The sequence below is a fragment of the Eucalyptus grandis genome, chromosome 9 (genome assembly GCF_016545825.1).
Source record: "Eucalyptus grandis isolate ANBG69807.140 chromosome 9, ASM1654582v1, whole genome shotgun sequence".
In the NCBI taxonomy this organism is placed as follows: Eukaryota; Viridiplantae; Streptophyta; class Magnoliopsida; order Myrtales; family Myrtaceae; genus Eucalyptus; species Eucalyptus grandis.
Genome location: NC_052620.1, coordinates 7,664,380 through 7,676,276, shown reverse-complemented (window position 1 = coordinate 7,676,276; position 11,897 = coordinate 7,664,380). Strand labels below are relative to the sequence as shown.

The following is an 11,897-nucleotide window of genomic DNA, read 5'->3' as shown; positions in this document are numbered from 1 at the left end:
TTGGTTCGTGTAATTAGCCAATAGAGACTACTTCTATTTATTGAATGCATCTCGGGATTTTTCCTGACCCTTATCGGGCTTCAATTAGGTATTACAGGCCTAAATTGGATTTTTAATATTTATTTATGAATTTTCGAAATTTATTATTTATTTATTTATTTTCCAGAAATTAGCGGGGCTAGCCAACGACCAAATTTTCGTGCCGATTATCGTGGTGCAGTCCGTTTATTTATTTGAGCTCTACATTGTCTTTGAATTGAATTAATTGTGCAATTAGAGGAATTATTCCTAAATTGATTGAAATTGAGTGAAATTGAATTATTGATCAGTAGATGGCCGAGTATGGTTATTTAGCATTTATAATGCTTTTGTGAGTTGTAAAGCGGAAAGAATCGTGAGAGTGAACTGGATATTTTCTTGACTAAGACCGATCAGGTACAAAATATAGACAGGCGTGTTCGGTGATTAAAGATATCACTGTGTGAAAACGACGCCTTAAAGAACGCACGTAAACTGTCTGTAATCTATGATAGGCATGGTTCGGTGATGAGGAATATCATTGGCGAAAATGGCACCTTAAAAAACGCACGTATAATGTCTGTTACTTATGTCACCTTGGCAAAAACGACGCCTGAGAGTATTAATGGAGCTCTGTGACTAAGTGTATTATTGGAGGTTATATGGGATGGACTGAATGACCTAGAAATAGTCCAACTGACATGTAGTCGACTAGGTCGATTGATTATTGCTTTGATCTGATATTGTAAATTGATTGATTGAATTGAAATGACCAATGAATGGTCCGATTGACTTGTAATCGACTAGGTCGATTGATCAAAATATCGATCTTTGATGTGATTGCTAGGGTACCGATTGAACTGTGCTAATATGCAGGTAGGATCTGAGACCAAGGTAAGTCCTCTAACCTGTACGTGTATAGGCAACTCGGTTAGCGTATTGGTTTACTAATCGAATCTTAGGGGGTAGAACTTGCTGAGACGTTGTCTCAATGGTTATTGTATAACCATTTCAGGCTCCTAGATGAGCCTGAGGAGGAGGAACCAGGAGAGAACGATGAGCCAGAAAAAGACGAAGAGCTTGAAGGAAACGAGCTTAGTGAAAAAGAGTCTGAAGAGGATCGGGATGATGATGCCGAGTACGACTCGGATGAGGACTGAGATCCCATCTTGTTTTGTCAAACCTTGTTAGTATGCGAATAGATGTTAGATCAAACTTATGTATATAGTATTGTAGAATACTATGAAGTGTTTGTATAAAAGTGTGGTTGTGAATTTTCAGTATGAAAAATATGGTCATGTTTTTCTATCACATTGTTTTATTGTCTAGGGATTTATAATTGCTTCCAAATATGCTTATTTTAAATGAAAGGGTCGGCGATACTTAGTCCTGGAATATCGCATTTAAAATCGACCAAGGTAAGGGATGTGCATATGTCTGAGGATTGAGGCATGACAGCACTCAACATGAGGATCTTCAAAAATCTCTGTCCCTATCACCAAATTATTTCGCTATATATACGTTCTAACTCCATCGTTTTCTTTGCCAAAACTCCAATTCATCGTAGAAAAATCCTACATATTTTGAAGATGGAGCTCGTTGGGATGATGTCGATTGCCCTTTTGCTGGTGGTCTTGAGCACCAATTCGCATGCCACCTCCTCATGTAATGGCCCATGTCAAACCCTCGGCGACTGCCAAGGCCAATTAATCTGCATCAACGGAATGTGCAGCGACGACCCCAATTTAGGGCGGCGGTCAATCTGTGCCAACATCCGACGATGGAGGAATGCGACTCCTCAGGCAATCTCCAGTGCGACGGCATGTTTATCCGACGTTCACTTGCTCGCCCCCGGTAACTTCCTCGACCTGTGCCATCCTGACGAACAACGATTTCAGCCAAGGCGGTGATGGGGGAGCCCCGTCTCAGTGCGATGAGCAATATCACAAGAACACAGAGCGAATCCTCGCTCTATCGACGGGGTGCTTTGATAACCAATCACGTTGCAGGAAGATGATCCAGATAACGTCGATTAAGACCGGAAGCAGCGTGACGGCCAAAGTGGTGGACCAATGTGACTCAATGAATGGGTGCTGTGAGAGCCATGCTTACCAGCCGCCCTGCCAAAACAACATCGTCGATGGCTCGGACGCCGTATGGAGTGCTTTAGGGCTTGATAAGAATGTAGGTGATGAGGATGTGACTTGGTCAACGGTGTAAACACAGGAAGTGAGATTGATGGAACTTAATTTAGAGAGTACTAGCTCTCCGACAGATGCATAATAAGATGAAGAGAAATTACACAAAACCCTAATGATTGGGCATAGTACACGTTTGGCTTCGAACCATCCATAGACTATTATACATTACCTTTTTGAGCATTCGATTTTTATCGAAAATTAGGATCTTTACTTGGTGTCTTGGGAGAGATCCTAGTTATGACGATCAAGAGCGAACGGGTGAATTGATTGATTTTGAAATTTTAAACAATTTCCAAACTTAAGTATCATCATTGTAACAACATTTAAAGCATTGGTGATGCTATGCTAAAATAACAAATGCACTTTATTATAGTATGCAAAAAGTAAATGGTTAGGGATAAGAGAATTTGAGTGAAATAGTTATCGCGAATGCAGTTGTTTTGCTATTCTTTCGAACCGTAGGTATTGTTTTTAGCTACACAAAACATTTCTATATGTTAATATCTATAGCTCTTTAAGCATATATATATATATATATATATATAGAGAGAGAGAGAGAGAGAGAGAGAGAGAGATCATTGTGAATATTAAGACCCCGGTGAATTCTCTTAAACAACAAGCTTGACTCTAAAATTATTTGACGAACTCCGATTGATAAGCTCACTCAAAACAGTCAAATACTTCAACAAAACCAAGCAATTGCTGTATGACTTTCACAACACTTGTGCGCTTAAAAGTTAAGGTCTCAATTGTTACAATGTAATCTCTGCTTTTCTTTTATTATTTTTGCCAGTCTTACGTATGTTCCCAAGGAAAATCCTTGGAATTAAGGTCATACAAAAGACCGGCAAAAAAAAAAGGAGATTACATTGTAAAAATTGAGACCTAATTTTAAGCACATAAGGGTTGGGAAAGTAATGCCATAAGCAACAATTCCGGTCACAATGCTTGCACGTAATTGAAATAAATCACCAAATAATGTTGTCATGGAATTAATGGTTTAATATATGGGGACTTGAGTAGAGGTGATCATTGGATAGATTTGGATTGGACAAGATCTTAAGTTCAGACCTAAATTTTTATGGTCTATATACAAATCTTCAGGCTGGGCCGAACTTTCTCATTAAATGCCCATACTCAAACTCGACCACCTGGCCCATGTAACTCGGGTCCTAGCAGGTCCATGGATCGCCGGCCCCATGATTAGGTATAGACATAGAATTGAAATCGCAAACAATGCATCAACTTCCTCTTGATTGTCATAACTAGAATCTCAACTAAGACCTAATGTAAAGATTCCTAGATAATCCCAACCCCCTCTCTATTTCCCACCTCCTGAGTCCTGAATGCCTCTGCCACTGCCGCGAACCTCGTGTTGTGCCTCCGTCACATTCACGCGTTCATGAGTGACCTTGACCCAAAGGGTTATGGCCACCGCGAGCAGCCACCCAGCCTCAACTAATGAAGTACGCAAAGGCTCAACTACAAGGGTTAGGTGGCTTCTGAGGCACGGTCTAACATGGACACTAGTTGTACTACGTAACACAATTGGCGTTGACTTGGACATTTTCAAATAACATTTTGATACTTCTTTATTTTATTTTTTTATGGCTTTTTTACCCTTTTTTTTTTTTGGAGTGATGGTTGGTGAGGGTCAACAACCCTCGCTGGCTCTAAGCAAGGGATCATACACTCTCGCTTTAGCTGATGAGAGCCCTCGCTTTAGCTGATGAGAGCCGCCAACCCCTCATCAGCTATAGCAAGGACTAGTAGCCCTCGCCTACCGGTTGCAAAGGCGAGGGTGTTGTGGCCCTCACCCAGAGCCGGTAAGGGTTGGCCAGTGAGCCCTTGCTAGTGATCACTCCAAAAACCAAAAAGCAATAGTAAATAAAAGGAAAAAAATCATTAAAAATATCAAAATATCATTAAAAATGTCCACATCAGCATTGATCATGCTATATAGAATGGTGAGTGTTCATGTTATCAATTTGTGGTTAAAATTGACTAGATTAACTCAATTGACAAATTTTCAAAAGGTTTAACTAATTGGCAAAATTACAATAAGTCTAGGACTTTTTAGCAATTTTCCCGTCCTTTATATGAAAGTTATATGTTCTCTCCGAGGAGTCACTAAAATAGATGAAAGAAAAAGAACAAAAAGCTTGTTGGCTTCCCCATATTTTCCAATCAAAATTTAAAATATTATTTAGGTTTTAAAATATTTGAAAAGATTATATGTCACCCTACACATCAACATTTCCATGTTGTGAAAATTTCAAATATTTTAGGTTAAATGCATGCATTACAAGGTTTAAATTAATAACAACAAAAAAAGGTAATAGTAAAAGTCAGTTGAGACATGTCCTAAACTATTAAGGATTTATACTTATTATCAAGAGATGTTGTAAACAACAAAACTATCTTGAGAACAAAACTATTGTCGATTCCATACTTTTGCCTAAAGATCTCTAATACATTTTATAAAAATTATTGATTGAATTCAATGATAATGAAAAAAATCTGACTCCTAAACAAAAATATCGATATTGTATATCCTTGCATTCGCATTTTGACTACATTTAGATGATAGAGACATTAATTATTTAGGAATAACATGTCCACGTCAAATGAAACAGAGGCCCAGTTATGAATTTCATTGGCCCGACAATGGAAATAAGCTTGAATTGAGAAGAAATGGGCCTTAAGGTCATTGGAATTTTCAAGACCAACCCCACATGAGGCTGGACCCTATGGAGATTTCTACCACTTCCTCTCTTCTTTTCGCTTGGAGGAAAAAATGCATGTGCAGTATTAGGAAAGTAAAAAACACAAAGGAAGGGAATTCTGCTGATTACAAGGGAGGAAAGGATGAGAAATAAAAAACCATATCGTATGAATACACAGATTGGCAATATGTATTCATACGAAAGGACTCTCACTCACGCACACTCAGGCAAGAAGACATTCAGCAAAAGCACGAAACCACGAAGTCAAAGAAAGGAATACAAACAAGAAGAAAATCGTGGAGTGAGCTGCTTGGCTGAACCTGGGGAATTGGAGGAAAAAGCACAAGTGGAACTCATGCACAAGAGCAACCAGCGAACGACAGACGATCGACCAAAGGGGAACACGGTCGAAATCAGAACACACCCGATCCCAGTCTAGAAGGAATTTCGGCCGGCGTTCGTGCCGTTTTGCCAGGTAAAAACCTGAATTTTTGGTTTCCAATCGTTCGATTAATTCAATTGCATGAGCCTACTAACGATTTGCTTTGGTCTTGTCCAAGTATTTGTCCGTGAATGCATTCACAACCCGAACCGAGGACACTGAGCGACTTGTCATGAATATGGCTTAATCCGAACTTGGGTTTAATTTTGATTCACTTTTTGTGTGAATCTGTTGCAATTGATGTCGCAGCTTGCGCCGTTTTAGTTATTTCCGATGCAAATAAATAGTTCGTTAATTCTATTTTGATTTGACTGAGTTTGCATTGTTTTAATTGATATTTGCGTGGGTACTTGATTTAGGGTCGATCTAGGATTGCCAAGCATAATTCGGGAACTTTATATGCCCAAAATCTTAGTTCTATTAAGGATAGTCACGTAGATATTTTTCTTTATTAAATTTCAGCACGCATAGCATCTTAATGTTCCCGTTTTGGCAGATTTTCTAATGTCTATTTCGCAGGTCCGGGAAAACCGAAAGATCAAAAAGAGTGGGAAAATTTCCACCCGTAACCTTTTCTTGTATTCATTTTGGGCGTTCCTTCTCTTCGGGATGTTAAGATGGTTTTATTGCGTTAAAAAAATAATGAAACGATAATAAAAATATTTAGGTGTTACGTGCATTATATGAATTAGATAAGTTTATTTTTATTATTAATTTCATCTTGTCATACTTAAAATTTATTTCATGTCATTTAAATTAAGGAATATATTCATAGTTCACGGGGATCTGCTCGGAATTTTATAATAAGATATCATGTAATGTTGCTCGATACGGATTGGGATGTTTACTTTTTCATGTTTTACTTGCTTTATCATGATTTTATTTGACTTTTATATTAAAAGATCGTAAAGCAGTTTATAAAAGAAAATATAGTGATAACGGGTTTTAGATGAATCTAGAATAACTAAGCTTTCGAGTCTAAAAGATTCTGGTTTGAGAAATAAGATGGGCTATTGCATAAGTGAAACCGGCCCATTGACATAATGAACATAACAATGAGAGAATGAAGATAGGAACTGTATGACTTGAGAGGAATTGTGCCAAGAAAGCGCTACCTCGCAAGGGGATTATTTGCACCCACCTAGCAATTTATTGAGCTGCTTTGGAGTTTACATAAGGAGGGTCCCGGCAACAATAAGTCATAACACGTATAATTATGAACAATAAAATTGATTATTTTCTACCCTCCCATTCTACAATGCCATGCCATTGACCGGGTCACATCATCTTCATCAACTATGGGTGCGTTTGGGAATCATTTTTGGGGAAAATCTTTAGGAAAATGCAAATACCTTTAACTCAAAGGTGTTTTCACAATACATCATCCTCACCTTTTATAGACGATTAGAGGTCACAAACGAACAAGGACCAAGCTCATGGGTCCGGATACAAATAGAGGCACCGGAAATCCGAGAGGGAATTATTCGCACACTATGAACGATGGTATTGCGTGAACAGTACTTTCCCTAGCCTAGTGCTACAGTAAAAGTGAACAGTGACTTGCTACTGTGAAAATGTACGGACTTAACGGTCTCGTCCGTCACGAGCATTGTAGCTATAGACTGAGTCATCTGAGCTGTCTTCTAGGAGATGTGCCTCGTATTTCTATTCAAGGGCTTCAAGGTCTTCAGGTGAAAGGATTTAGTTTAGGCTTCGTGATGAGGATGCTTCTTCAAGAGCCCAATGTGATGCTTCTTCTTCAGCCTAGTTGGTATTTTCATTTTCTTAAGTGTCGGCATGAATTCTTGGCTAAGGCCAGTTGGATGGCTGTGCATAGAAAGATGTATTCATGCTTTGGAATAAGGACGAAGGTCCCTGTTCGTAGGGATCCTGGGACAGAGGGCCTCCAAAGCGTGCATAGGGGTCCTGGGTGGATTGGACAATGTCATCTTCGCTTGTCATTTCATGCTCTTGGGACGATGTAGCTTGTCTGTATTGTCCGAGTGCTTCCTTAGCTTCTGGTGCTAGGTCATAATGATCCCACGTAGTGGGTACATTATTCCAAACATTTTCGGGAATGGTTTTGTTTTCCTGGCACAGGATTCTCTAGAGTTCTCAATATTCGTGTTCACAAAATCTAACAGATCTTGGATAAGATTTGTGAATTTGTGCTTCTCGACTGTCCAAGTGAGGTTTATAGGATGTGGTTCCTATTTCCTGTGAGGCATTAATGATTCTCCCATTGTTTGTGAAAAAATGCCATGGACGTCTGAAAAACAGGATGGTATGGACTTCAGGATTCGGTGTCATGGTTCTCAATTCCTTTTCCAAGAGTTGTTTCCAGTAAGTAGGAGAATAAAACCAGTTAAGAAAGTCTAAGAGATTCTTATCACTTTCTTTTTCAACATTTCTTCCAAGTAAGAATATCCTGGTGAGGTTGGCAATGAACCTTCTGGTTAGAATTTCAATGGATATCAAGTACTTATTGGTTAAGTACCACAATAACGTCTTTAGCTGTTCAGGGAAATCATCTTCCTTCCAAATAAGAGGATGAATGAATGGATAATTTATATTTAACCCAAAAGGATAAAGAATCGAACCTCCATTGAATCTGAATAAGTCTGTATGACTTTGCCACATGAGATTTTCCAAGTTCTCAAAGAAGGCTGTCATTCGATTTGCTTAATAATCTCCTAGGGATATTTCCAGCTTTGCAAATCTTTGATATTCTCAATCTTGTATTTCACTCCATGATTGAGCATATGGGAAGCATGCCTCTTGATGTGCATGTTGATTTCAGCTGGTGCTTTTGGCCTTGATAAGAAGTCAGCAAGCACATTCTTTTTTCCAGGAATATGTTTGGTTTCAAATGAGTATTTTGAGAACCATTCAGCCCATCGAAGGAGTTGGGAATTTGGAATCTGCTTGTTTAAACTTGGTCATCGAGGAAAGATGCCATGTCTAATTCTACCAGGAAGTGATGGCCGATGAGATGAAACTCAAACTTTTTTATTCCATTTTTTACTGCTAAGATTTCTTTGAAAGTGGAATGGTAATGCATTTCAGTGGGAGAAAACTTTCCACTTTTGTGAGCACAAAGGTGTCTCTTACCATCAATTTCTTCGAACAGGATGGCTGCCCAGTGTTCATCACTGGCATCGGTTTGAAGAATTCTTTTTCCTGTTGATGGTATTTGCAATGGTGGGAGATTCGCATAATCTCCTTAAGCTCAAGAATCGCTTTAGTCTGGGTTTTCCCCAAGGTGGGGGATTCTTCTTTAGCATGGATTGCAAAGGAATCGGAAGCTTTGCAATGTTTGGGACAAAATCCCTAAGATAATTGATTATCCCAAGAAATTGTTGAACTTGTTTTGTAGTGAAGTTATCTTCAGGAAACTTCAATAACTCTTGATCGATATGTGGCCCTGGATAATATGTACCTTTGTTAAGGTGCATACCAAGAAATTCAATTTTTGTCTGGGCAATATTCATCTTTCTTTGAGAAAGCATGATACCATGCTTCTTCACGATTTCTCCAAATTGCTTAAGGAGTTGGCAGTGTGACTGCTCGTCAGGACTGTAGAGCAGAATGTCATCAATGTATATGGCTGCACTTGATAAGATTGGTTGGAAAATACGACACATGGCCTTTTGGAAAAGGGATGGTGCTACATTTAAGCCAAAAGGAAGTACTTTCCACTGGAAGTGCTGGTTTGGGATATAGAATCTTGTCTTGGATCTGTCTTCAGGATGTATGCCCAATTGCCAAAATCCAGCTTTGAGATCGAATTTGGAATAGATATGGGCCTTAGTTAAACCAGCAAAAGAGAGTCTCTCGGATGGTAAAGGAATTTATCATCTTGGAGAAAAAGGTTGAGAGGTTGATAGTTGATTACCAATCTCATTTTTCCCATGTTTTGCTCGAACGCTTATTGACATAAAAGGCTTCACAGGCCCATTGAGAATCAGAAATTTCAAGAAGGCCTTGTTGTAATAATCGAGCATTCCCTTTGAGCTAAAGCCAAATGTTCTGGGTTCATTCCCATGTGACTCGCCTTAGTTGAATTTATATCTTCATTCTTCTTAAAGGGAAGACGAACAAAGAACTCTGGATTTTTCCATAAATGATTGGAACATTTCTTAGCGAATTCTGAATGGGATTCCGAACAAGATTCTAACAACTTTTGTATGATTGGATCTAATAGACTCATCTGAATGGAAAAGAGTCTCTAAATATTGACAAATTCAGAGAATTAGTCTTTGTACCTAAGACCTTTTTCCTGGAATGATACGAAGCTAAGAGATTTGAGTCATGATATCCCACCCAATTATCATATCTTTATTGGGGAGGTTTGATCCAAAGATTTTTGCTGTTATGGAACACTGAGGGAAGAACTTGACAGTTACGGGAGTGGTTCTAACATTTGTGGAGAAAGTATCTCCAGAGGCGGAATTGAAATATCGGATATAGGGAGTCCAGTATTCTTCAGGTAGTACTTTAGTATCTAAAATGGAGCAACTTGCTCCAGTATCAATGAGAGCAATAACAGTGATTGGCTTGGCAAACTTTGAGATGAGAATTTTCACTGGGAAATGGGGACAGTGAGTTTGACTTGAGGAGATGTCAAGATTTGGTTCCGAAAATGTGGGGGATATATGAAAAATGTCTTCGGACTCGAGTCTAACTTAGTTTCTTTGGAAATTTGGTAAGAGGAACGGCACAAAGAGTTTGTTCGAGATGGCTCTTCATCAGCGGAGAATAGGGATTCAATATCATCATTTTCAAGAGAAATGCCTGTTTCATTCTCAATGTGATGAATTAGATGATTCCGACATTTCTCGCCCGAGGACGTTTTGGCAAAATGTCCTTTCTAGTTGCGATATAGCAACGGTTTGATTTCTTGTGGCTTGTGGATCCTTCCTTTTGCGTAGGTATCGCCATTTCTTCTTTTTCCGGAAATGCTTGGAACCATGTTTGGATTTGTTTATCCAAAACTTCTTGTAATATTTCTTTTTTGAGAGTACTTACCACAAGTACCATCACAGTCTTGCTTGGAGCATTTGATTTTTAACAAGGCGAGAGCAAGGCGATTCAAGGCGTTTGTCATCTGTGATGTATGTACGGATCATCTGGCGCTTTAAGCATAATTCTTCTAGGCACAGGTGGACTTCTTGCTGTATTTCTCCCAAGGGAATATCTTGTACTCTCCTTTGTTTTCCAAAGAACGATCTTTCAACCATCTGGGATAGTTCCTTAAGGATGGAAGTAAGGAGAACATGCTTTAAATTCGGATCTGCACCAATCTGATAAAAAAGCTGAAGCATTATTCGATAATGCTTATCAAGATGCTTCTTCTAGAGGGAGCAGCATTTTCGTTCGAAAAACTTCTTTTCATCTCTATGAGATTAGTGGGTTTTCCCACAAATACATGATATAAGAGAGTGATGGCATGGCCGAAGTTTGGTGACATTAGGAAATGAATCTGGTCCTGTTCAGAAATTGATTGCCACCAAAGTTTGAGGTTGCCCGTGAATCTTGTAACAAAGTTGTAAAGGACATCATTCATATCATGGTTGGTAATGGACTGAGTATTCAACCATGTATGAAAGTCTTCAAGTCTTTGTGACCATTTATGATAAGGAATATCATTGATGGTGAAGAACTGTTTTGATGCTATGGACAAATGCTGAGCAGAATTGTTCGTCTGAACATTTTCTGACTCAGAATAGTTTGATTCCATTTCATCATCAGGAGGATCACCCATGAATATTGATGAAGTTACTGGGGCAATAGGGAGAGAATCAACTGTAGGAATGGAGAAAGATGAAGAAGGGGAAAGAGATGCTGAATCTGATTCAGTCTCAGGAGTAGTGTGTTCAACTGGGAACAAAAGCTGCTTTTCGGAATAACGGGGATCGGGTTGTTGAGTAACAAGTTCAGGTTCCCGAGTACCCAAATCCTTTAGAAATGATTCTAATAGGTTGGATAACATCATCTGATCCGATCTTTCTCTTATAACAATCGAACTTGATTCTGTATGCGGTATTTTTTTTCTTTTCCTTTGTCCTTCTGCAGGGCCTTGAGACAATTTCGTATTTCTGCCATGTCGGGTTCTCTTCTGTAGGGATCTTACGGAATAGTGGCAAAAATAGATGTCGTGGCGGTGAAGGTAAATACCTGGTTCTAACAGAAGATGCCAATGGATCGAAAGGTCTAAACCTTCCTTCTTCAAGAAGTTGGATTTGCCTCTTGAGCTTTTCTATTTCTGGCTTTGGACTTTCAAGATAATGATACCCAAGATGCTGTCCCGATTCCAAGGCGTGAAGCCTTTTCTCGGAACTCGAAAGTATCTTTTTGGTGCTTTCATCATACCTTCGGAGATCTTGTTGCACATTTCCAATCTTGGAATCAATTGCTTTAAAGGCATTTTTGTGCCAACAAAGTCTCGATTGCCAATTTAGAACAAACTTCAAGAGCAAAGAGAGTTTTTCTCTGTCTCCCATGTTCATC

General features: G+C 39.0%; 1 pseudogene; it reads left to right on the top strand.

Moving 5' to 3' along the window:
* The first annotated feature begins 1,607 nt into the window (after positions 1 to 1,607).
* LOC104455064 lies at positions 1,608 to 2,238 on the top strand (annotated as a pseudogene).
* Positions 2,239 to 11,897: the final 9,659 nt, after the last annotated feature.